The 26,618-nt window shown below is 39.9% G+C and overlaps 1 long non-coding RNA gene across 1 annotated transcript in view; it reads right to left on the bottom strand.

Annotated features, from left to right (window-relative positions):
- Nucleotides 1–3,170: 3,170 nt before the first annotated feature.
- Nucleotides 3,171–26,618, bottom strand: part of LOC139158656 (uncharacterized) — a 152,781-nt gene continuing 129,333 nt past the window's right edge. Inside the window, exon 2 of the long non-coding RNA XR_011557730.1 lies at nt 3,171–4,028. This is a non-coding gene — a long non-coding RNA (uncharacterized lncRNA). The remainder of the gene's footprint in view (nt 4,029–26,618) is intronic.

Below are 26,618 nucleotides of genomic sequence, written 5' to 3'. Positions count from 1 at the left end.
ATATACAGTGATCCCTCGTTTTTCACGGGGGATGCGTTCCAAGACCATCCGTGAAAAATGAATTTCTGTGAAGTAGAGGAAATATATTTTTTAATGTATTTAACGAGTATTTGGACTTTTGAAACCCACTCTTTGCATTAAACAGTCATTCTATAATGTTTCTCAGCTGGAACTACAGTACATGTGATATCCTACTAGTTTCTTTAATAGAGTACAGTAGAAGAATTTTATGAATTTTAATGGATTTAAAATTTTCAATGGATTTAATGGATTTAAGCCCCCTTTGAAAACCCGTGAAGTAGCGAATCCGCAAAAGATGGACCGCGAAGTAGCGAGGGATTACCGTATAAGTAAAAATGCTATTGCTAAATGCTGTTGTTTTAGACCTAGTGTTCTTATGATGGAGTTTTGATATTCATAGTCCACCACGATGGCAAGTTTAAATCATCCATAGTGGCCTCAGTTTTAAAGTCTTTTTCCTATCATTGACTCAAATCATGGTATATGAACAATCTGCAAGATAAAGCTGGCATTCGTTCCTATTGGCCAGTTGAAGCTGTTGAAGGTATAACTGGTCAGTGTCCTTCATGGCAGTTTTAGCTTGGAGTGCAAAATAAACCTGGTACACCTGGTTTGCATAGAGGCATTCCATATAACTCGAGTTTAACCTGTTCAGGCATTATATGGGCTGGTTATGTACTATACAATGATGTACCTACCAGTCTACCTATACTTTATTAGTGGTCTTTCAAAAGATTGGGACACATATAGTATAAAGGAGAACACTTGTAGTTCAGGGGTGAAAAAAGGGGTTCTTGGTACTTTCTGAACTTGGTTGTTTTCTTACAGACATGCCATTCAGACTGATCATGTTACCTACTTCTGCAAGGAAACAACCAAGCCTGGAGAGTACCAAGGAGCCCTCTATTCAAAAAAGGAAGACTTTTTATGTAAGAGACAAGGGATGGCATTGGATTTAAATTGGATTTAAAGAGTCCTTCGGGAGTTGGGTGGCATATAAGTCCAAATAATTCATAAATAAACTGAGAAAGGGATGTATGGTTAATTCTGCTCAAATTAATATATCAAAGCTTTTCTACTGCTCTTGCTGATAAGAGGTTTTGCATGAAAGTCAATGATGCTTTCTTGAGCATCATGCTGCACACTTCACAAGAGGCTTCCAGGTGCTGCCTTCTTTGCTGTTCACTGCCTGCCCTGGGATTTCATTGAAGTGTTCACTTATTCTGGATAGTTGGGAGTTGGGCTGAGATCCACTGGAGTTCTGATAAGGGAAGAAGGCATTTCCTCTTCTAGCTCAAACCCCCCCCCCCCAACAACAATAAAACTGTCTGCCAGTCTACAGGTTTATGGTTCTTCCTGCCATTTGAGCTTTCCAAAGAACAACAGGCCCGTGCTGAGAAACAACATGGGCTGCCACTCAGACTATTTGAAAGATGGTTAAATCCTTAATCCCAAGCACTCACCCATACTTGTCCAACCTGCCATGTTATACTTCAGCAGAGCTATTTCCTAGTTCTCTGCAGTTTCCTATGAGCAGCTGACACTGGGTAGCAAGGGAGATCTACTAACCATTGCTCTTAATTGTCCTAGAGTAAAGCTGTATGTGACAGTCAGTTTGGTATAGTGATAAGGCACCAGATTAGAAACTGGGACACTGTGAGTTTTAAACCATCTCCCAATTTCTAGCCTGGTGCTTTAATCGCTACATTAAACTGGCTGTCACATACAGCTTTACTGAGTTTCAAAAATTGGAGCCAGCTGGGTGACATTAGGCCAATCACTCTCTCTCAGCCCTAAGGAAGAGACAATGGCAAACCAGTTCTGAATCTTACAAAGGGATTTGTCAATATGGCCAGGAGCCAACACTGACTTGAAGGCATAAAATATATAGAATAGAATAGAAAAGAAGTCTCAGGAGAAGGGCAGCCTGGAAATTGAATGAATGGATGAATGAATGAATGAACCAACGAATGAATGATAGCTTTTACTAAGCTTTTTTTCAGCCCTAACAATGTGCTAACGAATGAAGCGATCTTCCTGCTTTGTTAGCTAAGCAATCTTCCCTTTCCCTGCTTTTTTCACAGCTGCTCGCCAGGACAATCAGCTGGGCTTCTTGGCTTTAGAAGCCTTTTTCAGCCCTAACTGAAGCCATCTTCCATGCTTTGCTAGCAAGCGATCTTCCCTTTGCCTACTTTTCTCACTGTTTTTCTCTCTGAAGAGATAGAGAAGTAAAGTTCTAGAAACTGTTTATGAATCCCCAACCAAGGGATAAAAATCAAGCATGTGGGCTCCAAACTGTTCTGTCTGGGTTCCCCCAAATGTCAACACCAACTAAAAAGAGTATCCAGACACGCTGGTAAAAAGCAAAGTCATTTTATATCTTTGAAGACAAACACAGATAACAAAAACTGTTCTTACAAACTGGAATGCTTCACAGAAGAGTCACGACGGCCAGACAATACAACAGGCTTCTTGCTGGCACACACACCACTGTAGATAATAAAACCCACGCCTCCCCCAAGTTTTCAGCCTTCGAGGCCACAAGCCAGAATCAGAGACACCAAGGATCGAAGCAAGGTCACAGGACTCCCAAAAGATAACTCTCCACAATACAGGAAGGGCGGGCCTGCCTTTTCAACCTTTCTGAGGAGAACCACACCCAAACCCAGCTGTTGCCTATTAGGGATGGAAATATCTGGTTAATTGTCCCCTTTGTTGTGCTGCCCTTCTCTGCCTCATATCTATGATGGCTTGTGCGTTCTCATCTAAGGACTCCAGGCTACTCACTGGGGAGAGCTCCCCCCCGGGGGTCTCAGGCTGTTCTCCCTCCTCCTCGTCCTGACATTCCTCTTCCCCGTCTGCCTGGTCCTCCTCCTCCTCCTCCTCCTGTTCCTCGTCCTCCCCCTCTGAGCATGGAGCCAGCAGAGTTCCAGCCGTTCCCTGAGGAGCCTCAGGCTGAATCACAACACAAACCAGCAAACTAATGTGCTGAAGCTGACTAGACTAAGGACTAGCCAGATGAATACCCAGGAAGCAGATTATTTTCCCCCCTATTTTCCTCCCCAAAAACTAAGGTGCATCTTATACTCTGAAAAATACATTAGCTTACAACTAAAAACTAATAGCAAGAAAAGTTCTGCATACATAAGGAAGTGTTTAATTCCTTTACTTTTCAGAGACAATACATGTTTTTGATTTTTTTAAATTAGTTTATAATATAAAGTACAAAAATACCAAAGAAAATAGGAAAAGTAGGGAAGGGAGAAGGGAAAAGAAAAGTATAGGGGAAGGGAAAGAAGAAAGAAAAGGCTTATGACTCTCTTCGGTGCAGCAGAAAAAAATAACAGCCTCAAACCTCAACTTTTTATTTTTACATAATAATACGAACTAGCCATTTCTATAAAAACAAACCTATTTAATTGGCAAAACCCCAAATCAAAATTTCATTTTTTCCCCACCTCAAGTACAAAGTCCAGAAGTGTTTTCCAAGTAGAAACAAAAGTAATTGTTGTCCCCTGCCCTTTAATCAAAGCAATCAATTTAGCCACCTCTGCTAATTCCATCAAGTTTTGTAGCCATTCATCCGTTGTGGGAATCAAAGTGTCATTCCATTTTTGTGCATAAACATTATGCAGAGAAGGTACATTTCTAATACATCTGTATTTAAATTTATTCCAAAGCTAAATTCGAGATGCCATTCACAGTTTTATGATTTTCTGAAGCTTAGATGAAAACTTCGGCAAAGTTAAAAAGATATGAAGATAAGTTCAGATGATGGATTTATATCTTCCTGGCTTCCACATGACTAAAGGAGACAGGCTCCGATTTCTTCAGTCACAGTTTTATCAATTTTGGGTCTTACACATGATGGGCTGCGATTAATAAAGAATCCATTTCATAATTTATAAAAGAGGTCTTTTCCATCAAGTGGGGTCTTTCTCAACAGGCAGCCTTTCTGTCATCATCTTTCTGGATCCCAATTATTGCTTTCCTTCCGGCACGTAATCCTACAGAGAGAAAAACAAAAGCAATGTAAGTTATAGAAAACAAAATTCTATAGAAATTTAAGATTCTTTAAAAATGCAACTAAAAGTTTGTTCTCTAAGTGACATAACAATATTTGAAAGTGAAAGAAAATGTTTGTTTGTTTGTTTATTTATTTATTATGTTGCCATCTCCACAATAAGGTGACTTTTCAGCAGAAAAATACCAATCTCATTAATGCAGATTTCAAACAACACAAAAATTTCCATTTGGTACATTTAGCTGCCATCAGCCCCTGACTATAAATAAGCTGCAAATGAAAGTGAAGAAGCTGAGAGCTAAAAGTAACTTGTCTGGTGCTGAATGCTTATAAATTAAAATGATTAACGAGCAGTCAGGAAGAGAATACCTCATCCTTTTCCTTAGTCATGGATCTCTCTTTCTCTGGAGCTCATTTACCTCTGATTTAATGCCGGATCTGAAAATAAGCTTTATTGGAGAAAAATCAGCTGCAGAGAGGTGGGCATCACAACTATCCTTCGCGTCCAACTTCTCATAGATGGTTCCTACCCTCATAGCATTTGAATATGAATTCAGTTTCATAAACTTCCCAGGACTCTGTTAAATGACACTGTTCATTACATGGGGACTTCGTAGGGAAAAAAATAATCCATCAGCCCAGTTGTGTGGATACAGGGATTAAAAGTAATAATAATAAAGTGGTATCATTTGAGGAGTGTATGTTTTAAGTCACATGCCAAAGAAAATATTAGCCTCTCCCATACTATTTACAGATATTGATTAGGCCACTGTGAGCTTATTCCTGAGTAAAACAACAGTTTATCATTTCAGTTTTTACGGTCATCTACTCACATATGATACTGGGATGCTTACAAGGACCATTAATTGGGCCAGTGATTTTTTTTTTTTAAATGATCCTGCCAGCAGAAATAAAACTGAACAATTCAACAATTCCTGACTTAATGTTGGGCTCACATAGCACCCCAGGCCATGGCAGAAACACCCCAATGATGTACAATGATCACACTATGAGAAAAACCGTATTTCATAATTCATTGTTCACTATATGAAAGTTTCTAAGCAATATTAACATGAAATCCTGTATATTTCACATGGAAAGTAAAAGCTGCAGAAAATCTGTTTTGCCACAAAGCTCCAGATTATGGAATATTTTGTATGGTATTTTGTATGGTATATTTTGTAATCCTACATGCTTCCATATAACATTTAAAAATTACTGAGTGGCCTCTAATTCAATGCTCACAGCATTCAAGACTCATGTAGGGCAGACTAGATGGATCATGAGGTCTTTTTCTGCCGTCAGTCTTCTATGTTTCTTTGTTTCTAATTCAGGGTGGTCTCTGAGCTTGTCTATTGCTTTCATTTCATTACCCAACTAGGTAATATCATTGACTCATTGAGTGAGTGGATTTGCTCACTATTTATATACAATAGCTGGCCCTGCCAGTATCAGTGGGGATACTACTCTTTTCTCCTTGGTAGTTCCTTTGATTAGGGCATTGTTTTCTGCTTATTTGTCTGATGTTAATCCCTGCTTATCTGAGTATTGGCTGATGGAGGGATGTTTCCTTCTTAACTTTTTTATTTTCTCTTTTGATTAGTGTGTAGGTATGATTTATTGCTATACATCTATTGATGGATAGTTTGTCTGAATGTCAATCTTCTAGGAAATCCCTAGCATTTTTGGATTTGACTTGGTCTAGGATGCTGTGTATTTTATTCTTCTGAAGATATTGTTGATTGTTGTGTGTGTCTTTTCCTTTCATTTTATTCCTCCAGAGCTGCCATCTATATACTTTTTTGTTATATGTGCTTAGCTATGAGTCTTGATATATATTTTCTTCTATTGGAGTCAGGACTTAATTAAAGGAAAATAAAACTCAATGCCACATTCTATCCACATGGAAAACTAGTATATGCCAATCAGTGAATTCTAAAAGGAATCAGATGTCATTAGCTAATATTTTTAAATGTTTTCTCATCACTTCTTGCCCTTTTTTTTTTTTTAAACTTTCTATAAAAACACTTTTAGGGGGGGGAAGTATCTTGAATAATGTGTACTGCTTCTTGTCTGGTAGGTTAAGAATGCTTGCCACCTCAATTCGGAAGCCCAGTAATACAATCATGTGAAAACCCCATAAATGTACTTTTAAATTCTTGTGTAGAAGTGTGGGAATCGATCCCTTTGTTCCATTTCAAACAACTTGCAGAAACCAAAGGCAATTTGAAGGATGCCAACATATGCATAAAACTTGATTCATATCAACTAATATTTAAAATGTGTTCTAAAGTTTTGATGTGGTGGTAAGTCATCTCATTTATCAGTTGAAAGAAAAGAAAGTGAGGGTGACCTTAATCTCAGATGAAACTGGATTAAAGCAACACAGAACCAAATTCATGAACTTTCAGCCAGAAATCAAGTAAAGATGAAAGCTAGAGCCAAAGAAAGTAGAAAACCAAGAGGAATTATTGTGTCTAAATAGCCTCCAGGGCAACGCTGGCTGTGTCGTTCCCCTAGAAACATTAGATCAAGACAAAATGAGGCTTTGGCTCAAGATGCCAAACACCAAATGAGCGGGCAAAAACCACGTGGCTCTAGCTGGCACTTCCGTTCTGTTGCTTGGCAATTGCATGTGTATGACCAAAAATGATCCTCAGAAGGCAAGAGGGAAGAGGGGCTACTCAGCCCCTGCACTCAGTCAAACAAAACCTGGGAGAGAAAACTGCTTGAAGGAAAGGGTTTGATGGAAAAGGAAATTAGATTGGACAAATTACCCTTGCACACACCCGTTTGTAGGCTAAACAAGTGAGCTCTGTTGCCTCTTGAGTGGTTCACAAGTAGCACATTCTAGCATCTGGACAATGCTCATCTAGCATGAGGCCCTGGTCAAAAAATTAACACTTTGTTCCTTATTACATTGTGTATAACTACTTGAGCTCCTGCAAAAAAGGAGATGCAACTTTTGGCTTATAGTAGGATATGGGCACTGCTAGAAAGGAAATGAAATTTAAAATCCACCATTTTTCTTGGTTTAAAAAAGCTACTTGAGAAAGAACATGATCCTCAGTTGTGTGGGAGACGTTGCTTCATCCTTTCTACACTGTAAATAACAAATCTTATGATGCATTGAAGACTAGTGTGCCTTTTTCTGTCTCCTGGCAAAAGATCATTCAAATATCTATCCTAACACAGGGGTCCCCAAACTTGGCAACTTTTAAGACTTGTGGACTTCAACTCCCAGAATTCTCCACTAAGTGAAGTCCACAAATTTTAACAAATTTTAATTGCCAAGTTTGAAGACTTCTGCTAAAGGGCAACATCTATGGCACATGTGCTACAGGTGGCATGCAGAGCCCTCTCTGCAGGCACACCAGCCATTGCCTAGCCCAACTCCACTGTGCATGCGCACTACCTGCCGGCCAGCTGATGTTCAGGTCTCTGCCACACATGCGCCAGGGCAGGGCATTTCCACGCGCTGTGCTGGGGAAAGAAATTAGGAAAATATCACCTAATAAGCCACCAATTTAGTTCTGGTTCTGGATATCACGCAATACAGATAGTGCTCACCTTACCATTTGTTTAGTGATCATTCTGTTATGATGTCACTGAAAAACGTGGCCTAGGTTTGGTTTTCACAGGACCATTGCAGCATCCTTATTTAATTCTGGCCTAAATACGTTTTGATTGGGAGGTATGAAATGGTATGATTGTAATGGATAAGATTTAAGGATTTTATATTATTATTATTAATGTTGCAAATTCCTTTTATATTGTTTTATTATTTTATTGTTGTAAGCCGCCTGAGTCCTTCGGGATTGGGCGGCACACAAATCTAAATAAATAAATAAATACCCCCCCCCATGGTCATGTGATCAAAATTCAGACGCTTGCAATAGCCATGTATTTATAAACAGTTGCACTATTCCAGGGTCATGTGATCACCATTTGTAAACTTCCCAGCCGTCTTACAGCATGCAAAGGCAATGGGACAATCCAGATTCCCTTAAGAATGGCATGTCGCTTACCAACTGCAAGGATTCAATGAACAATGAATCATAGCAAAAAGGTGGGGTGAAACTCGTTTAGTAGCTATCTCGATTAGCGATGGAAATTTGGGGCCCAAAATACCTGCAAACTACTAATCTGGCAAGGACTGATACCACAATAAATGCAAGATTAAATCCTCATTACCCTCAAAGTTCCAATTGACTTGGACCACTCACCATCTCTCAGTCCAATTTACCACGAGAAAGTGTGATGAGAAAAAAAATGGGGACATAAGAGCTGTAAACAAACAAACGAAGCCCCTGCATGTCCTGCTCTGCTCCTTTCATGCAACCCTTCATTATTTGCCTCATCAGCACCAGACGCAGCAAAGGCCATTAGCTAGATTGTCTTGATACTGAACGATAAGACGAACTCATGGAGGAAAACTCCTCAATGAACCATTTACCATTCTGACAATTCAGCTGCAATCAGAGTCCATAAAGTCAAGATACCTCAGATTGTGCATGGAAAAACGGTTGCTCTGTTATCTGAGCAACCTCACCCAGGTGGGTTGCTTCTTTCTTTCATCTGAAGGAGTGTTACCATAAAAGATCAATGCTACATCTTGAAATGCCTCACCTAGATCTAATCTTGAGAGCCCGACAAGACTTCCTGAGGGGTAAACAGGTATGGCAATCGTCTTGTCAAATAATTGGTTTCCCCTTTTCAGAGGAAAGCAGATGATATAATGAGCTATCATCTCAAATTGGGTTCCAACTGATCAGAAGACAAGAACCAGGTAGGAATGCTGGCTGAGGCTCTCCTAGAACTCAAGAGCACAAAAATACATCATAAAGGTTTATATTTGCTGCAGATATATTAATGTTTAGTCGTGCATTTTTGATCCTTAATCCCAATACTTAACTTGCCTCATTCCAATACAGAGACAAGAAAGCATCAGGATTTCACCTTTCAGCTACAGGAGTCTAGTTTTATTTATAAACCAAGTTATAGCCATTATTGTTATTTTTGTCTTTCATCATTTTGATAATTTGGGTCAACACGAAGCAGCGAATATGTCTAATACAGTAATACCTCATTTTATGAACTTAATCCGGGATGAAGTTAATAAGGTGAAAAGTTCGTAAGATGAAACAATGTTTCCCATAGGAATCAATGGAAAAGCCAATAATGTGTGCAAGCCCATTAGGAAAATCCAAAACATTAAGGTTTTTTTTTAAAAAAGCGGCGGGCAGATGAAGCTCAGGTGAACGGAGTGGGGGGAGGGACAGTGAGAGGTGGCAAGAGGTGGCAGTCCCAATGAAGCAAGGTGAAAAGAGCCTCTCTTGAGCTCCGTGAGTCTTTCCCTCCCGTTTTTGTCCACCCCACTGTGCTCATCTGCCCCACATCTTTCTCCTCTCTTGAGCTCCATTGTGTCTTTCCCTCCCGTTTTTGTCCACCCCACTGTGCTCATTTTCCCCATGCAGTTTGGAAGGGGGGAGTTTGTTGCTGGGATTCAAAGCAGTGATGGCAAAAATGAAGGGAATCCCAGGGAGGGGAGCCTCAGGGAAATCCCAGCAACACAAGAATGGGGCACTTTGGCTGGCAACGGAAGTTCGGAGACGGGGATTCCCAGGAAAATCTCAGCGCTTCGGGGCATCCCAGTGGCGGCCGCTCAGGTTCGTAAGGTGAAAATAGTTCGGAAGAAGAGGCAAAAAAACTTAAACACCGGGTTCATATCACGAAAAGGTTGTACGAAGAGGGGTTCGTAAGACGAGGTATCACTGTACCTGCCTTCTAACTGCCCCACAAAAGCCATCTTTATTTGTTTATTTTATTTATTTTGTGATATTTATATGCCTCCCAACTCCAGGAGGACTCTGGGCGGCTCACAATAATCACAACAACTAAAAAGAAGTATTAAATATAACAACAATAAAAACAGCAAATAGCGTAAAATACATAAATAACCCTACAAAACCACGCAAGCCCTGCGAGCTGACATTATTTGGTGGATGGGACCCAGAGAGAAGACCAGCTCTGTGGGCCCTTATTGCCGTTGAGAGGGGTGAGGCAGAAGGCAGTCCTGTAAGTAGTCCGGCCCTGAGCCATGTAGAGCTTTAAAGGTGATAGCCTTGTGAGGTGAGTGGGATTGAGGAAGAGTGACTCGGTCTTACTAAATCTCAATCTTAAATCTTAAATCTCACCCCACCCCTCCCAGATGGCACATGCGTGCTCTGGGTATACACCGGGCACCTGTGCTGTCTCGTCAAACGCTGCGGCTTTACAGGCACAGTCAGGAGCCTCTGGATCTGCGATTGCCGATGGGAGTGCTTTGTCTGAAACCCTGGACTAGGAAAATAGCTTTTAGTTGCTAGGTAGATTTCCAGCATGGCGACGCAGCATATGTAGCCATAATCAAACCATGAGAAGATCCTAACATCCAAAGCAGAAGTGACTGTTTATCTCTACCAATATTGTCTGTTTAATTATGTTTTGATCTGCAGCATACCTCCACCCTCAGGCATCCATAATTTGTACCTGTGTACTATTTGTATAGCATAATTTGTATTGATGTGCCATTCTCTATAACAGTTATTTCATCTTCTCCCTTGTCGTGTAGTACTTAGGAAGGGGAAATTGTTTCTTGACACTGTTGCTAGTTAACAGCTTGAAAGACACTATTCAAGAACTAAAAATATGCTTACAAAATATCTTAATTTTTCTTGTGGGGGTGGAGGTGTGAATAAACACGGACAATTCCATGTACCGCTCAATTAACCTGTGTTAAAAAAAAATCTACAGTGGTAACTTGGTACTTGTTAACTGATTCCAGGAGGCACGAGTACCTAAAATGATAAGTACCAAGCAAACTTTTTCCCACAAGGAATAATAAATGAAGTACAGTAACCAACACTGACACCAACATCGACAAGTTCTAGCTTGTCAAATACCAAGCAAGCAATGAGTACCAGGATAAAATTTTCATGTCACAATGCACTAAGTACCAAATTCAGTGGGTGTAAATGTATATGGCTTTATAACGTTCGGCAAAAAAAAAAAAAATGGTTTTCGTTTATCCTGCCTTTTTATTTCATGTAGAACTCAAAATGGCGAACGTACCTAATACAGGTACTCCTCAACTTACAACCACAACTGATCCCAACATTTCTGTTGTTAAGTGAAACTTTGGTTAAGTGAGTTTTGCCCCACTTATGACCTTTCTTGCCACAGTTATTATATGAATCACTGCAGTTGATAAGTTAATAAGCCAGTTATTATGTGAATCAGGCTTCCTCACTTTGCTTGTCAGTAGTTCGCAAAATGGGATCACGTGACCCCCCAGGATACTGCAACTGTCATAAATATGAATCAGCTGCCAAGCATCTGAATTTTGAACACATGACCATGGAAGTGGTACCTTGGTGCAAAGGCCGTAACTGTGAAAAATGGTCATAAGCCACTTTTTTCAGTGTCGTTGTAATTTTCAACAGTCATTAAATGAACAGTTGTAAATTGAGGACTACCTGTATTGTTTTCTTCTTCCTATGTTCCCCTCACCATGTGAGGTGGACTGAGAAGACTGGCCCAAAATCACATTGGCCTAAAGTCAGCTAGTTTTCATGAAATGATAATCTCTTGGTTTCTAGGCCTTCGCCACTATACCAAATGGCTCTCTTTTTTTAAAAAAAATTATTGAATGCAGTAAAAATTTACTACATGTATTTACAGAAGAGTTAGCTTTTCCAGGGAATTTAATCAGAAATAGGTGAAGCTACAAAAGATGAACAGTATGTCAGTGTGGAGATGGAATCTGACTTTTCCTGATAGTAGCAAGAAGAAAAACAAACTATGCGTGATTTGGTTCTCCTACAGCACTGTGCCCAAATTCAGTTCTTTTAGGCTGAGGGATGCTTCCCAAGCACATCACAGGTCCACTTGTTGTGTATGACAGCACAGCAGACAGCAGAGATAAAATGGCCAGTGTTGTTCAACACACATTTCAGGAGTCAGGCAGGAAGAAGCATTATTTTGTGACTGGCAGAAGACTACAGTGCGGAACTATATTCAATCTGATGTGAACTACATTTAAAAGTTGACCTTAATAGTTTGACAAGTTTTATTTAATCTACAGAGCTTTTACTACATCAGGGCCTATTTCCTGAATGAATGAATATCTTACAACAACACTGACATCCATTCTTTTCGCCTGGTAACTTAGATATCCTTGCACCTGATATACCTATTCAGACCTCAAAATACACCAAAAATGAACATCAGGTAATGTGTGGTATCCCACGTCAAGACATTTTAGATTTCTCCAAACTTACAGCTTCCTCACAGAGATGAAAGCCTAGTTTGTGTTGTGGTTGGCTCTGGCCCAACTCCTGCCCCAAGGAATGTGAAGGTGGATGCAGGGGAAACATCAACATGTCATAGGCCTGTTTTATTGCCGACAGAGGCAGGTAGTGCAGTTTCCTCGGATGAAGAAGAAGGTGGGAGTAATTTGGAAGAGGGGGGCTTGGCACACAGCCCAGGAAGCCAATCTCCATTATCTTCGGTCAATTCGGATGCAGAAGTCTTGGACCCACACAGGCGCAGAGTTATACGTAGAAGAGACCAATTGAGGACATATTACAGGAGATAAGAGAGGCCACCTGTGTTTGGGTGGGGCTCTAGTAATTAGAGCTGCTGATACAAATAGCAGCGTGTTGGTTTGGCCATTGTGGAAGATTATCTGATTGCAGTCCTTCAGGACCGTGCCTTACTGTTTTCTGGACTTTGTTGATTTTTCATGCCTTTGAAACCAAAGCGGAGCAAAGTGTGTGTGTCCCACTTCGTTGGAAGAAGGAGGGCTGTGATGTTTCTTCACAGCTGCTAGCTAAGTACTTAAGGACTGTAAGGGAATTGTACAGCCTACAAGGTTGTTTTGGGACGAGTGCTCTTTGCAATACAAAAAGGGTGCTTTGTTTCTTTTGAATTTTGTGTTAAAGAACATTGTTTTGAATTTTCAAACATGTGTGTGTCTGAAATCTGTACCCTTGAATTTTCGGGAAACTCATACCAGAGATCCCGGAAGAACAGTTTGCGAGAGCATACTTAGATCTGGGAACTCCTAGAACTACAAACTCACATGTAGTGAGGTTGAATGATGAAATCCCTGGGCCACCCCTGCAGTAAAGCAGGAGGTCTCCAGGGTCAAGAATCCTGGCCCTGCAGCCCACACTCGCTTCTATAATCAACCACCAAGTCGCAGAGACTCTCTGAGGCCTTCAGAGGAGAAGTTATAAACTGCTGGCCTCTATACAAGGGCACAAGCTGTAAATGAGCAAAATTCACCTCAGTCAGCAGGACAGGAAGACGACTCCATCCAGAGAAAACAAGGAAAGAGACAAGGATAAAATAATGATGTGTATCTAGATCTATCTGCTTGCCATTAACTTCTCCTGATCCTCCACCTTCTTCTGTTCAGCCAACATATGTTTAGCAGTGCTCGAGATACTCTCTTGGCTAATTCATTTGGGGTGTTTTTCTGATTCAGGGAAAAGAAAAAAAAAGGAAGAACTTGTCAGGACATGGAATTTTGTTTATCTCCGAAGCTGTGTGGGCCGCAAAGCAGAGCAGGAAAGGAAATTATTCTGGCAGTTTTAGTCATACAGCCTTCCCTTGGCAATTACTAAATCTTAATCCCACCACCCATTCCCTTAATTCTGGCCCTTCAGTACTGAGTGTAACCATTCCATTATTCCCATCCCTGTTAGTAACCTCCTACTGAGATACTCATGCAAATATGTGCCATAGAAAAGAACTTCGATTAAGTGCGCAGATAGCATCTGCTTGGCACTCTCTTTCTAAATTTGCTTGAAGTGTGGTAAATCTGTTAATTATGGATGTAACAGAAATGAACATGCAGATGCACCCAGAACAAAGTTCTTTTTCAAACTTGTGGGAAGGAAAGAAGGAAGGAAGAAGGGAGGGAGGGAGTGAAGGGAGGGAGGGAGAGAGGGAGGGAGGGAGGGAAGGGAGGGAGGGAGGGAGGGAGGGAGGAAGGAAGGAAGGAAGGACAAGGTTCGGAAAAATGATATAATGAGACATTGCTTGATGGCTGAACTATGTGAAAATTGATGCTATATTTGAAATGCCCCAATAAAATATATTCTTATCCTAAAGTCGACATTGTAGATTTATAATAAAATTAAGTTTTCGAAATAATTCTCCACTACCATTTGTAACCCTATTTTGAGAATCCTTCTGCTTCACAATGGAAAAAACTGAGGTGCACCAAAGCACTCTAATGCCTAAAATGGAGCTGTCAAGGCTTTGCGTAATGTAAAGAAAATCAACAACATTTTTGTCTGTGTAGGCAAGAGTCTGGGCCTGAATTTGGCTGCATCGAGAGTGTCAAATTTTTCAGCTTTCAATTTCCAAAGGTTAGGACTACACAAAAGTTGTAAAGATTGTAAGGATTATGTTGGTTACTTTAATAGAATTTAGATATGCTTGGTAAGTAACTACATAAAGATTGTAACTTTTTAACATTATGTTTGTTTCATTTGCATCGGATGATGGAATGGAACATTCCAACAGCACAAGAAGTTCACAAACTCTGGGAAAGTGCCGCTGCCAGTTTTGGAATTAAAATCTCAGATAAGCCATTATTGCATAAATGCCTAATAGAATTGTTTATCCGGAAGACTTAAAAAGGAGAAAACTCAGGGGAGGGCAGATCAATTACTGGATTCAAAGATATATGCTTGGAGAAGTTAATGAGAGAAGGAGCTCAGTAAATGTAGACCAGCTTTTCTCAATTTCATGTCTACAGCTTTTGTGGCTTATGGGTTGTTGAGTTTTCTCCTCCAAACCAGGTTAGAAAAGGCTAGGCTAGATACAGTATTTAGTAGCTTGTTGCACGATAAGAGTTCTGCTGGAAGGAGAACTTGGCCAGTTGTTACTGCTTCTAACACTATATTATTTGCTCTGAAACCAGAAGATGAATACCACGGGATTGTGATCAAAGATCCAGCTGGAATTTTGATCACCACATTTAAAAATAGGGGAACTTTGATCACACTGTCATGGCTGCCATTTTGACTTCTTCTCCTTCTCCTTCTCCTTTAACCACACCCAAGAACATCCTTGACTCAAAAGATTAAATGGCTAGAAAAGTAATAGAGTAGACTATTGAAATACTTGTGTCCATTAGTAAAATGTCTGTAGGGCCCGTGTTTACTTAGGAACTAACCAGAGATTAGTTATTTAAATATGCTATTTAAATATGTTTCTCTTGATTTATTGTAATACCATAGCCAGTAAACAGAAATGCTTGCAGTACCATGGAATAGCAATGCAATGGAGAAAATCATGCACTCTACAGCTTTCACCTTCAACTTGGCAAGCTCACACAGAAGGCTATGCTCAGGATGGGATAAAACAGACTAAAGACATGGCCCTAAATTCAATATTGTTTGATTTTTTTTATCCCACCTTTATATTTTTTTATAAATAACAAAAGGTGGGAAACCTAAGCAATACATCCTATGTTCCCATAACAACAACCATGTGACATAAATTGGGCTCTGTGACTGACCCAGTCACCCAGCCAGTTTCCATACCTGACATAAGACTAGAACTCCAGTCCCTTGCTTTCTAATCCACCACCTCCATCATCATCATCATCATCACCATCATCATCATCATCATCATCTTATTTATTTATTTATTCATTCATTCATTCATTCATTTATTGGATTTGTATGCTGCCCCTCTCCATAGACTCGGGGCGGCTAACAACAACAACAATAAAACAGCATGTAAATTCAATACTAAAACCAGTAAAAAACTCTTATTGTTAAACTAATCATACATACAAGCAAATATACCATGCATAAATTGTAAAGGCCTAGGGGGAAAGAGTATCTCAGTTCCCCCATGCCTGATGGCAGAGGTGGGTTTTAAGGAGCTTACGAAAGGCGAGGAGGGTGGGGGCAATTCTAATCTCCAGGGGGAGTTGGTTCCAGAGGGCTGGGGCCACCATAGAGAAGGCTCTTCCCCTGGGCCCCGCCAAACGACATTGTTTAGTTGACGGGACCCAGAGAAGGCCCACTCTATGGGACCTAATTGGTCGCTGGGATTCGTGCAGCAGAAGGCGGTCCCTGAGATAATCTGGTCCAGTGCCATGAAGGGCTTTATAGGTCATAACCAACATCATGTTACCACACCTGTATAGACTGTCAAAACTGTACCAGCAGAGAAAATGTTGAGAGATGGGGCAGGATTTAGGCTGATGCAGATAACTAGCATCATATCCTTTGATGACCGAGCTTTGATGACCCTCTGCAAAAGTTAATGTTGATATAATTCTACTGGTATCAGACAGTTCCTGCCATGATGCAAACCTCCTGAATACGTGGTGTTGAAAACTGGCTTGCTGACTTCAGATTTCCTTCAATTTAATTGCCACCTGCACCTCCTAGTGTTCAAGAATGACTTGAAAGGCAAGGGGAGGTTAAACTTTGGTGAAAAGGAAAATAAGCAGATATTTTACTTCAGAGATAAAGATATAATATTTCTGTATTTATTACCACTTTTTGCTGGTAACTAGTTAATAAATAACCATGCTCCAGACAGGTGCTATCTGCTAAGCTTTAGCACTTCTTGCTTAGATGAAAGTTGAGTCATTTCCTTTTATGTTGGCAAATGAAAGATGTGTCACAGAAGGAACGGATCCTTTTACGCGAAAGGAAACAATAACTTTTTCACATATTAATCCAGCATTCCCATGTAGAAATTTTATACAGGCTGGTTAGCAGAAATGCAATGCAATGATGCCATAAAATATAGGAAACCAGAAATCATTTAACAGAAGCAAAAGTAGATACTGCAGATCCAAACATAGGAATATAATGATTGTGGCTGCATTTGTGATATTTGCACAGACTTTACCTCATTTTATCTACCGGTACTTGGATACCATAGATTTATACATCACTGACCTAGGATAAGTAAATGCTCCCTTGTAACAGGTAGGCATTGGAAATCCATTAAAGGCCTGATCTTAATATTTGATAGGAATAAAGTCGGAAATAGGCAGCCTGATCTTTTCTTCTCCCAAACAGCTGCAGTTCTGAATTGTTGTTATAAGTAAAAAAAAAAAAATCCTCTGTAAAATAATTCTATCACAAGCTTCTTTGGGACCGGATTAATACTTTACCCCAAAGGAATTTATAGTAAAATGAATGCTAGCCACAAGTGAAGTCCATCTAGCATTAATCCTACATACCAAAGAAATCTGCAGAAGGGGAGGGGAAGTGTTTTTCTTATTTTTCCTTTACAACACACAAGGTCACTGAGAGATCTCTTTCAACTTGTTACCACTTCTAAAAAGCTAGCGCGCTATCAGCCACACTGGCCTATTTACAAAGTTTTCTTATTTTTCCCTTGCGCTTCCTGGAATGTTTTTGCAACATGCAACTTTGTAATTGCAAGTACTGTATTACCAAGGTAAAAGGAATAATCCTTTTTTTTTTTTTCAAACAACACAGTACTGCTATTAGCATATTGGGCTTTTTTAACACCCCCCCCCCCCCCAAATATGATAAAAGAGATCCTCCTTTAACCTTGCATTTTAAAATAGAAAGTGCAATGCCCATCAGCCCCTGTGTAGCCTTGTAAAAATTTGTTTAGATTTAAAACATTCCTACTAAGTAAGTGCCATACTGAATTTCCCAGGCAAAGAAAGCATTAGAACAACCCAGACAACTATTTATTTTATTTTATTTATTTATTCATTTGTCCAATACACAAATACATAGGAAGAAAAATAGACATGTGATAATATAAATGGGGGTGAAAGTGAACTTAGAGGAGAGGATATATGAAAGGAAGAGAATATATAAGATAGGAGAAAGAAAGGAAAGACAATTGGACAGGGGACGAAAGGCACACCAGTGCACTTATGTACGCCCCTTACTGGCCTCTTAGGAACCTGGAGAGGTCAATCATGGAGAGTCTAAGGGAGAAGTGTTGAACTAGAACTATTCCTTCCTGCATATCCTTTCCTCTAACCCAGGGTTGTCAAACTCAAGACCCCGTGGCCAGATCCGGCCCATGGGGTGCTTAGATCTGGTCCATGGGGCCACCCTGGAAACAGCAAAGGAGCAGCCCATTGTGCCTCTGCCAGTGAAAACAAGGCTCCATTTTTGCTAGTAGAGGGCTGCAGGAGACTGTCATGGCTGAAAATGGGGCCCGGTGGGCTGTGTGCGCCCCTCCTAAGCTCCGTTTTCACTGGCAGAGAACTGCAGGAGGCTGTCATGGCCGAAAACATTAATAACTTAATAAAACATTAATAATAGCTTAATATTATTCGGAATATCTTTTAACACACTAGTAAACTGATAATTTTGTCTATTGCTTATCTGTGACCATAATAAAGTTTACTACTATTACAAGTACCTGTCTACTTTTTTCTTTTTTTTGGCAAACTTGTTCACTTCCCACATAATAGAAGAAACACTGTTTTGTTTCAAATTGAAGAAGAGGACCTCATTTGGCTACCAGCCTCACAAATGCTTCATTTGCTTCATTTGTTAAAAAGATGCTGTTGCACTGAAAACGACAATTGCCTTCAGCACAACAAATAATAGGTTAACTTAAATCAGGATGCCCTTCTGGACTATAGCCTGCCTATCCACTGCGCTTAAGAAGCATATTGTTTCTTCAATATGTCATATCTGAACTGACATGCTGGTGAAAGAATGAAGAAAATCCCCTTCTCTTTGGTTTCTAAAACAAGATAATAAACACCAACTCTGTCTACACCACATTGCTTCAGTAGGCAACTGGATTTCTTCAGTGAAGTTTCTTCCCCTATTCAAGGAATGGTAAGGTTTTTGCCCATCCACTGTCTGTTTTTACCATTTTACAATCCTGTCGAAACCCCAAGATTCTTCCTCAGATGATACCAAGGCACACCCATACACACATGGCCCCAAGTATTTTTAAAATACTTTAAAATGGGTTTTTTTATTATTATTATTTATTATTATTATTATTTATTATTATTTATTATTATTAATTATTATTAATTATTATTAATTATTATTAATTATTATTAATTATTATTAATTATTATTAATTATTATTTATGATTAATTACTATTAATTACTATTAATTACTATTAATTATGATTAATTGTTATTAATTGTCATTAGTTATTATTAATTGTCATTAGTTATTATTAATTGTCATTAGTTATTAATTGTTATTGATTATTATTATTAATTATTATTATTAATTATTATTAATCATTGTTAATTATCTGTTATTAATTGTTATTTTATTATTATTATTATTGTTGTTATTGTTATATTATTATTATTATTATTATTATTATTATTATTATTATTATTATTATTATTATTTAGATTGGTATGCCGCCCCGAGTCTGCGGAGAGGGGCGGCATACAAATCTAAATAATAATAAAAAAATCTTATTATTATTATTATTATTATTATTATTATTATTATTATTATTTAGATTTGTATGCCGCCCCTCTCCAGAGACTTGGAGCGGCTCACAACAATAAAACACAGTACAAATCCAATGATTAAAAAACAGTTTAAAACCCTTAATATAAAAACAATCATACATCCCAGACAAACCATACATAAAACGGAATGGCCCAGGGGAATCAGTTTCCCCATGCCTGACGGCAGAGATGGGTTTTAAGGAGTTTGCGAAAGGCAAGGAGGGTGGGGGCAGTCCTGATCTTCGGGGGGAGTTGATTCCAGAGGGTTGGGGCCGCCACAGAGAAGGCTTTATGGAGTTTCAAGCTGTTTCTATTTTCATCCGTATTTCCTCAGAAAGAGCCCACATCAATGGCTGCAAGACTTCACCTCTCTGGTTTCAGCATGTACCCTTTTGCATGTCTGTCTGTTTATTTGATTTATTGTTTAACATTCATTTCAGATTTTCTTAGTTGGTACTTAAGCAGCTTGCCAGGAGATGTTGCTTTGAAGTCAGAACTAGCAAATTTTTGTATAAATTGTCACTCAGGCCAGATGAATTATCAGAACAGAAGCCACATACGGTAATCCCCACTTTTATTGAGCGTATGCATGCAGGAATCCCATTCTGGATGACATGTGCCAAGTAAATCCACCTAAGGACAACAACCTTGCCATCGTCTTGTTATTATAACCTTATGGATAATAAGTTACCACTTTGGTTCTTGAGGTTCTTAATCCTAAATCAAGGATTAAGTGAACAGAATTACTGCTCTCATAGCATGCTGCCCTCAAATAATAACATGGCTTAAAATAATGGCCTGATTGACATCACATTTAAAACAACCAAAGTTTTTTTTAGCGTAGAACAGTGATGGTGAATCTTTTTTTCCCTTGGGTGCTAAAAGAGCGTGCAGGTGTGCTATTGCACATGTGTGAGTGCCCACATCCATAATTTAATGCCTGGGGAGGGCGAAAACAGCTTCCCCCACCCCTCCAGAGGCCCTTTGTAGGCAGAAAACAGTCCATTTTCCAACTTCTGGTGGGCCCAGTAGGCTTGGGTTTCATCCCCTCCAGCCTCCAAAGGCTTCCCTGGAGCTGGGGGAAGGTAAAAATGCCCTCCCCCATCCCTCGGAGACTCTCTGGAAGCCAAAAACGCCCTCCCAGAGCCTCTGAACAAAAAATCAGCTGGCTGGCACACACATGCACATTGGAGCTGAGCTAGAGCAACAGCTCACGTACCAGCAGATGTGGCTCCATGTGCCACCAGTGCCATAGTTTCGCCATCACTGGCCTAGAACATTACACAAATCCAACACATCACTTGATGCCAAACAGGGACCCACTTCAGGATTCAGGATATGAAATCCATCCAACCATCTTATTTTATTCTCTAAACTTTGATTATGACTCACAACAATTATACATTTAAGCAGGGGCCCTGAAAACTTCTCAGTTTCACAGGAAACCACGCTAAAGCACTATACAGTGTTCCCTCGATTTTCGTGGGTTCAAACTTCACGAAATGTCTACACCACGGTTTTTCAAAAATATTAATTAAAAAATACTTTGCGGGGTTTTTCCTTATACCACGGTTTTTCCTGCCCGATGACGTCATATGTCATCACCAAACTTTCATCTGTCTTTAATAATTTTTTAAAATAAACTTTAATAAATAAAAATGGTGAGTAATAATCTAAATGGTTGCTAAGGGAATGGAAAATTGCAATTTAGGGGTTTAAAGTGTTAAGGGAAGGCTTGTGATACTGTTCATAGCCAAAAATAGTGTATTTACTTCCGCATCTCTACTTCGCGGAAATTCGACTTTCGCGGGCGGTCTTGGAACGCATCCCCCGTGAAAATCGAGGGAACACTGTAGTTCTCTATCTATAGTTCATCTATTTGTTTTTGTCTGGAGATACCCAATGCTGGAGATACCCAATTACCCAATAAGGCAATGTAAAGTTTCTCTACTTCAAATGTATTTAGGTATGTCTCCTGGAATCAGAAGCCCAAAGTAAAAGAACACTGTTAATAATAAACACAGATTTCAATAACAAATCAGAATTAACCATGACTACTATGTCATCATGTATCTTGTCCATCTCCTAACAGGAGCTACCTATAGTAAAGGCTATATAACAGTAATGTAACCTTTTCGACACCGAGTGATGAAACTGAAATGCATGGGTGCATGCATGCTAGAACCCAGAAGAGAACAGCTGGTCAGTGCCCAGCTGCATGCCCAGCGTGCATGTGCACCAGCCAGCTGATCTCTTCTGGGTTCCTTTTAAGTTTTATGAATGCAATCTTCAATCACCTAGGCAAGATATGCAATGGCTAATGGCTGGGGGAATCCCTTTTATGGCAAAGAAAGTTACTAATTAGATGATCTTGCAAAACTAGGGAATTAAATCATATAAGAAGTATAACTAATGCAACATCTGTCAGACATACTGTGCTATGTCTGGAATTGTTCCCGAAAGCACATCATCAAGACCCACCTGTCCTTCCCTTATTAGCTGGAAAATCCCCCCAAAACAACCATGATTCTGGATAGTTTCACACGATATGCCAATCTGCTTGACTCCTCATGCCGATGAAGGAATCTTTCCTTATCCTGAGGCTGTGCAAAGCGTAGGCGGTTTGTAATGTATCGACATTACAGCTGAGAAGGCCAATGTGATTCATCAACTTCATTCTGCCTATAGGTATCTGGAAGCCATCACAGTGGCAACATTTATTGATTTATTATTGATTTTATTCATTAAACATGTTCGCTGCTCTTCTCATCATTTGTTAAGTCTGACTTGAAACATAAATTTCTGAGTTAAAAGTCAGTAGCATTAAAGCTGGGTGGAGTTTTAATTTATTTATTTACTTATTACTTAGATTTGTATGCCGCCCCTCTCCGAAGACTCGGGGATTCTTGCCCCCTCAATCTCACCAGTGCTTTGGTTTTTCTCAGATTAATACAACAATTATTCCAAATCCTATTTGAACAATTATTCCAAAATGTATGTCGAAAATAGTGGTGACAGATATAAATGACCTGCTCAGACTATATATATTCCTTAATGTCAGATGCTTTACATACAGTATGAGTAATAAATACAATACATTTAATAACTTTTTAAAAAAAAAAAATGTTTATTGAATATAAAAGACAATACAATGACAATACAATAACTTTGAGAGTCCAGATTTGATTACCAAAACTGCACTGATAGCATGTCAATCAGCTCAAAGGACTGGATATGCAGACTAAGTCATAATAGCACGTGCAATAAACCACTTTTGCAAACGTGATTTTAAAAAAAAATCAGATTATTATCTGAAGATAATGTGATTTAATTTGTATAACTTGCAACAAGAGATGTCTCATGCCAGAGGATTGAAAAAATATATATCTTGCATTTCATATCTTAATGCTTCAGGGGACATGCCAAGAAGTGCATTCAAATAATAAGATTAAGATAAAGATGTAATTTCATTTACATTGCACGTAAATGCAATTAATTTACATTTAAATCAATGAGAATAATAGCGCTGGATGGAATCATTGACATCACTGAATTATAACTTCTGGTCATGACACACCATAGGTAGATGGCTATCTAGATATATTTGAACACATTAAAAGGAAGAATGCCAGCAATCTCTCTAGATAATTGGTTTCATTGTCTAATCTGTTCTAACTGTTAGGAAGTTTCTTTTAACATTCAATTGTTATCTTCCTATAACTTAAATCCATGTCATTCCCTCTAAAATGAGATTGGACCGTCTGTATAATATCTTCTGTGGTATTTGAAGAGTGCTATCATATGTCCCACATCAGTTTTTCTCCTCTAGCTAACAAAAATCTTCAGAACAAAGAAAACTGAAAAAATACCCTAAACTATTGCAATTGATCTAATTTTATTTAATACTGGAATGCATTCCAGAAACATGGAAAATGAAATTCTAATATATATTTTGAGAAGCACATTTATTTGTCTGGTAATGTATTAAAATGTAATTTCAGTAGTTGTTGACATGTAATTCAATAACTTATGCATACAAGTAAAAGGATATGGGCCCGAAGTATCTTAGATCTTTCAAATGACCCTGAGATAATGGGTATAACCTTTAATTCAGTCATCCCCAATGCATTCCACTGAATAAACAATCACCGTATTGTAACCAGCATGGCCAATTTGATCAATGTTAAAACAGAATCTGAAGGGGCCACTGAAAAGTGATCTATAAATGTTTTTCACAGTTACAACTATTGCAGCGTCCTTATGGTCACATGATCAAAATTTGGACCATTGAGGAGGTAGCACACGATGAATGATATATACCAGAATAAATTGGATAAATAATTTTTAAAAATTGATTAATTTGACTCAGAATTTAGCATTTGAGATTGTATTATATTTTAATTTGAGGTATGTAAATTGGAATCTGTGTAAGGTGTGAAAAACAATAAAAATTTATACCCCCACCTCCCCAAAAAATTTGGACCATTGGCAACTGGCTCATATTTATGATGGTTGCAATGTCCCAGGATCACCCAATCACCTTTTGTGACCTTCTGACAAGCCAAGTCAATGTGGAAGCCAACTTAACAACAATATGACTACTTTAACAATTGCAGTGATTCACTTAACAACTTTTGCAAGAAAGTTCGCAAAATGGGGCAAAACTCACTTTAAAATGGTCTTGGTTAGCAATGGAAGTATTGGGTTTAATTGTGTTCATAAGTCATGGTCTGCCTGTATTATATTCAATTCAAAAAAGAGGGACAGGTTTAGAGAAGGGCTACCAAGATGATGAAGCGCTTAGAAACCAAGCCCTCTGAGAAAGTGTTTTATGCTGTTTTGAAGCTCTAAACCAGGGGTGTCAAGCTTGCGACCCACGGGCTGGTTGTGTCACGGGCTGGCCCCACTCCTACCCGGTTTAGCAAAGGGGGAAAATCCATATGCTTCCCATGACACTACCGTGATGACACGCATTTAACACCCCTGCTCTAAACACACAAACCTCTACATAGTTTAAAACAAAATCCCCTCCACCCCTCAAAAATCAGGGGGGAAATGGAGCCTCATGACATCAGCTGGACGGTCCCAACAATTCTGTATCACTGTCTTGCCCACGCAGTCCTTGCTACTTGCAAAAAGAAGTTGCCCAATTCTAGGTTAGAAAGAGCTATTTAGATCTTCAAGATTTATGTGAAGATTTACGGTATGTTTAACGGGGTTGCAAGGAGCTGAAGGTCACACCTGAAACTACAAGTAGCAAAAACATTTTAATATACCCTGTCCTGTTGTTGCTTCACATTGCTTTCTGTTAAGGGAGGAGACTTAAATTCTGATCATGCAAAGCCAGTACATGATTGACTATAGCAGTGATGTCAAACCTATGGCTCACGTGCCACAGGTGTGTGCCATAAGTTCACCATCACTGAGGGCACTGAGGGCGCCATCACTGGAGGGCATAGGATCCATATCTGAGGGCACGTGATATCAGCTCCAGCGTGCATGTGCATGCTGGCCAGCTGATTTTCGACCTTCTTTCTGGCCGTTTTTGCTCTCCACAGGCTTTAGGAAAGCCTCCTGAACACTGGGGATGGTGAAAAACAGCCCAATGTGAAGTTCAGGAGGCTTTCCTAAACCCCAGGGGGAGAGAAATGTCCCAACAGGCCAACTGGAAGTCCGGAGCCGTCAATGAGGCCTGTGCGCATGCAAGGAGGGGCAGTATGGGGAGGTTGTGCGCATGCATGGGAGGGCAACATGGGGGTTGTGTACATGCATATGGGGAGGGCATTGCATTGTGGCACCTGAGCCAAAAAAAGGTTTTGCATCATTGGCCTGTATGGTACGGTACAGTTGCAGGATTTGGGTTAAGCTAATGCGGAGAAAAGAAAGACTAGGGGGTGATGATAGCAGTATTCCAGTATTTGAGAGGCTGCCAGAAAGAGGAAGAGGTCAATTTATTTCCAAAGCAGGACAAGAAACAATGGATGGAAACTAATCAAGGAGAGAAGCAACCTGGAAGTAAGGAGAAGCTTCCTAGCAGTGAGGATAATTAGCCAATGGGGCAGTTTGCCTTCAGAAGTTGTGGGTGCTTCATTACTGGACGTGTTTAGGTTTAGGTTTAGGTTTATTGGATTTATATGCCGCCCCTCTCCGCAAACTCGGGGCGGCTCACAACAATAATAAAAAACAGTACAGTACATAATACCAAATCCAATGCCCACCCATCTAGTTGCAATTTAAATTAATAATCTCATAAAAACAGTATATATAAAAAAACAGGCACACAGTCAATCAATCAACAAAACAACATGGGCAAGGGGGAGGTGTTTTAGTTCCCCCATGCCTGACGGCAAAGGTGGGTCTTAAGGAGTTTACGAAAGGCAGGGAGGGTGGGGGCAATCCTAATCTCAGGGGGGAGCTGATTCCAGAGGGTCGGGGCCCCCACAGAGAAGGCTCTTCCCCTGGGTCCCGCCAGATGACATTGTTTAGTCGACGGGACCCGGAGAAGGCCAACTCTGTGGGACCTAACCGGTCACTGGGATTCGTGCGGCAGGAGGCGGTCCCGAAGATATTCTGGTCCGGTGCCATGAAGGGCTTTATAGGTCATAACCAACACTTTGAATTGTGACCGGAAACTGATCAGCAGCCAATGCAGACTGCGGAGTGTTGGAGTGATATGGGCATACTTGGAGAAGCCCATAATTGCTCTCGCAGCTGCATTCTGCACGATCTGAAGTTTCCGAACACTTTTCAAAGGTAGCCCCATGTAGAGAGCATTACAGTAGTCGAACCTCGAGGTGATGAGGGCATGAGTGACTGTGAGCAATGACTCCCGGTCCAAATAGGGCCGCAACTGGCGCACCAGGCGAACCTGGGCAAACGCCCCCCTCGCCACAGCTGAAAGGTGTTTTTATAATGTGAGCTGTGGATCGAGGAGGACGCCCAAGTTGCGGACCCTCTCTGAGGGGGTCAATAATTTCCCCCCCCCAGGGTAATGGACGGACAGATAGAATTGTCCTTGGGAGGCAAAACCCACAGCCACTCCGTCTTGTCTGGG

Source organism: Erythrolamprus reginae, chromosome 2, assembly GCF_031021105.1.
Source record: "Erythrolamprus reginae isolate rEryReg1 chromosome 2, rEryReg1.hap1, whole genome shotgun sequence".
In the NCBI taxonomy this organism is placed as follows: Eukaryota; Metazoa; Chordata; class Lepidosauria; order Squamata; family Dipsadidae; genus Erythrolamprus; species Erythrolamprus reginae.
The sequence above is the reverse complement of the archived record's forward strand: the minus strand, read 5'-3'. Positions and strand labels throughout refer to the sequence as shown.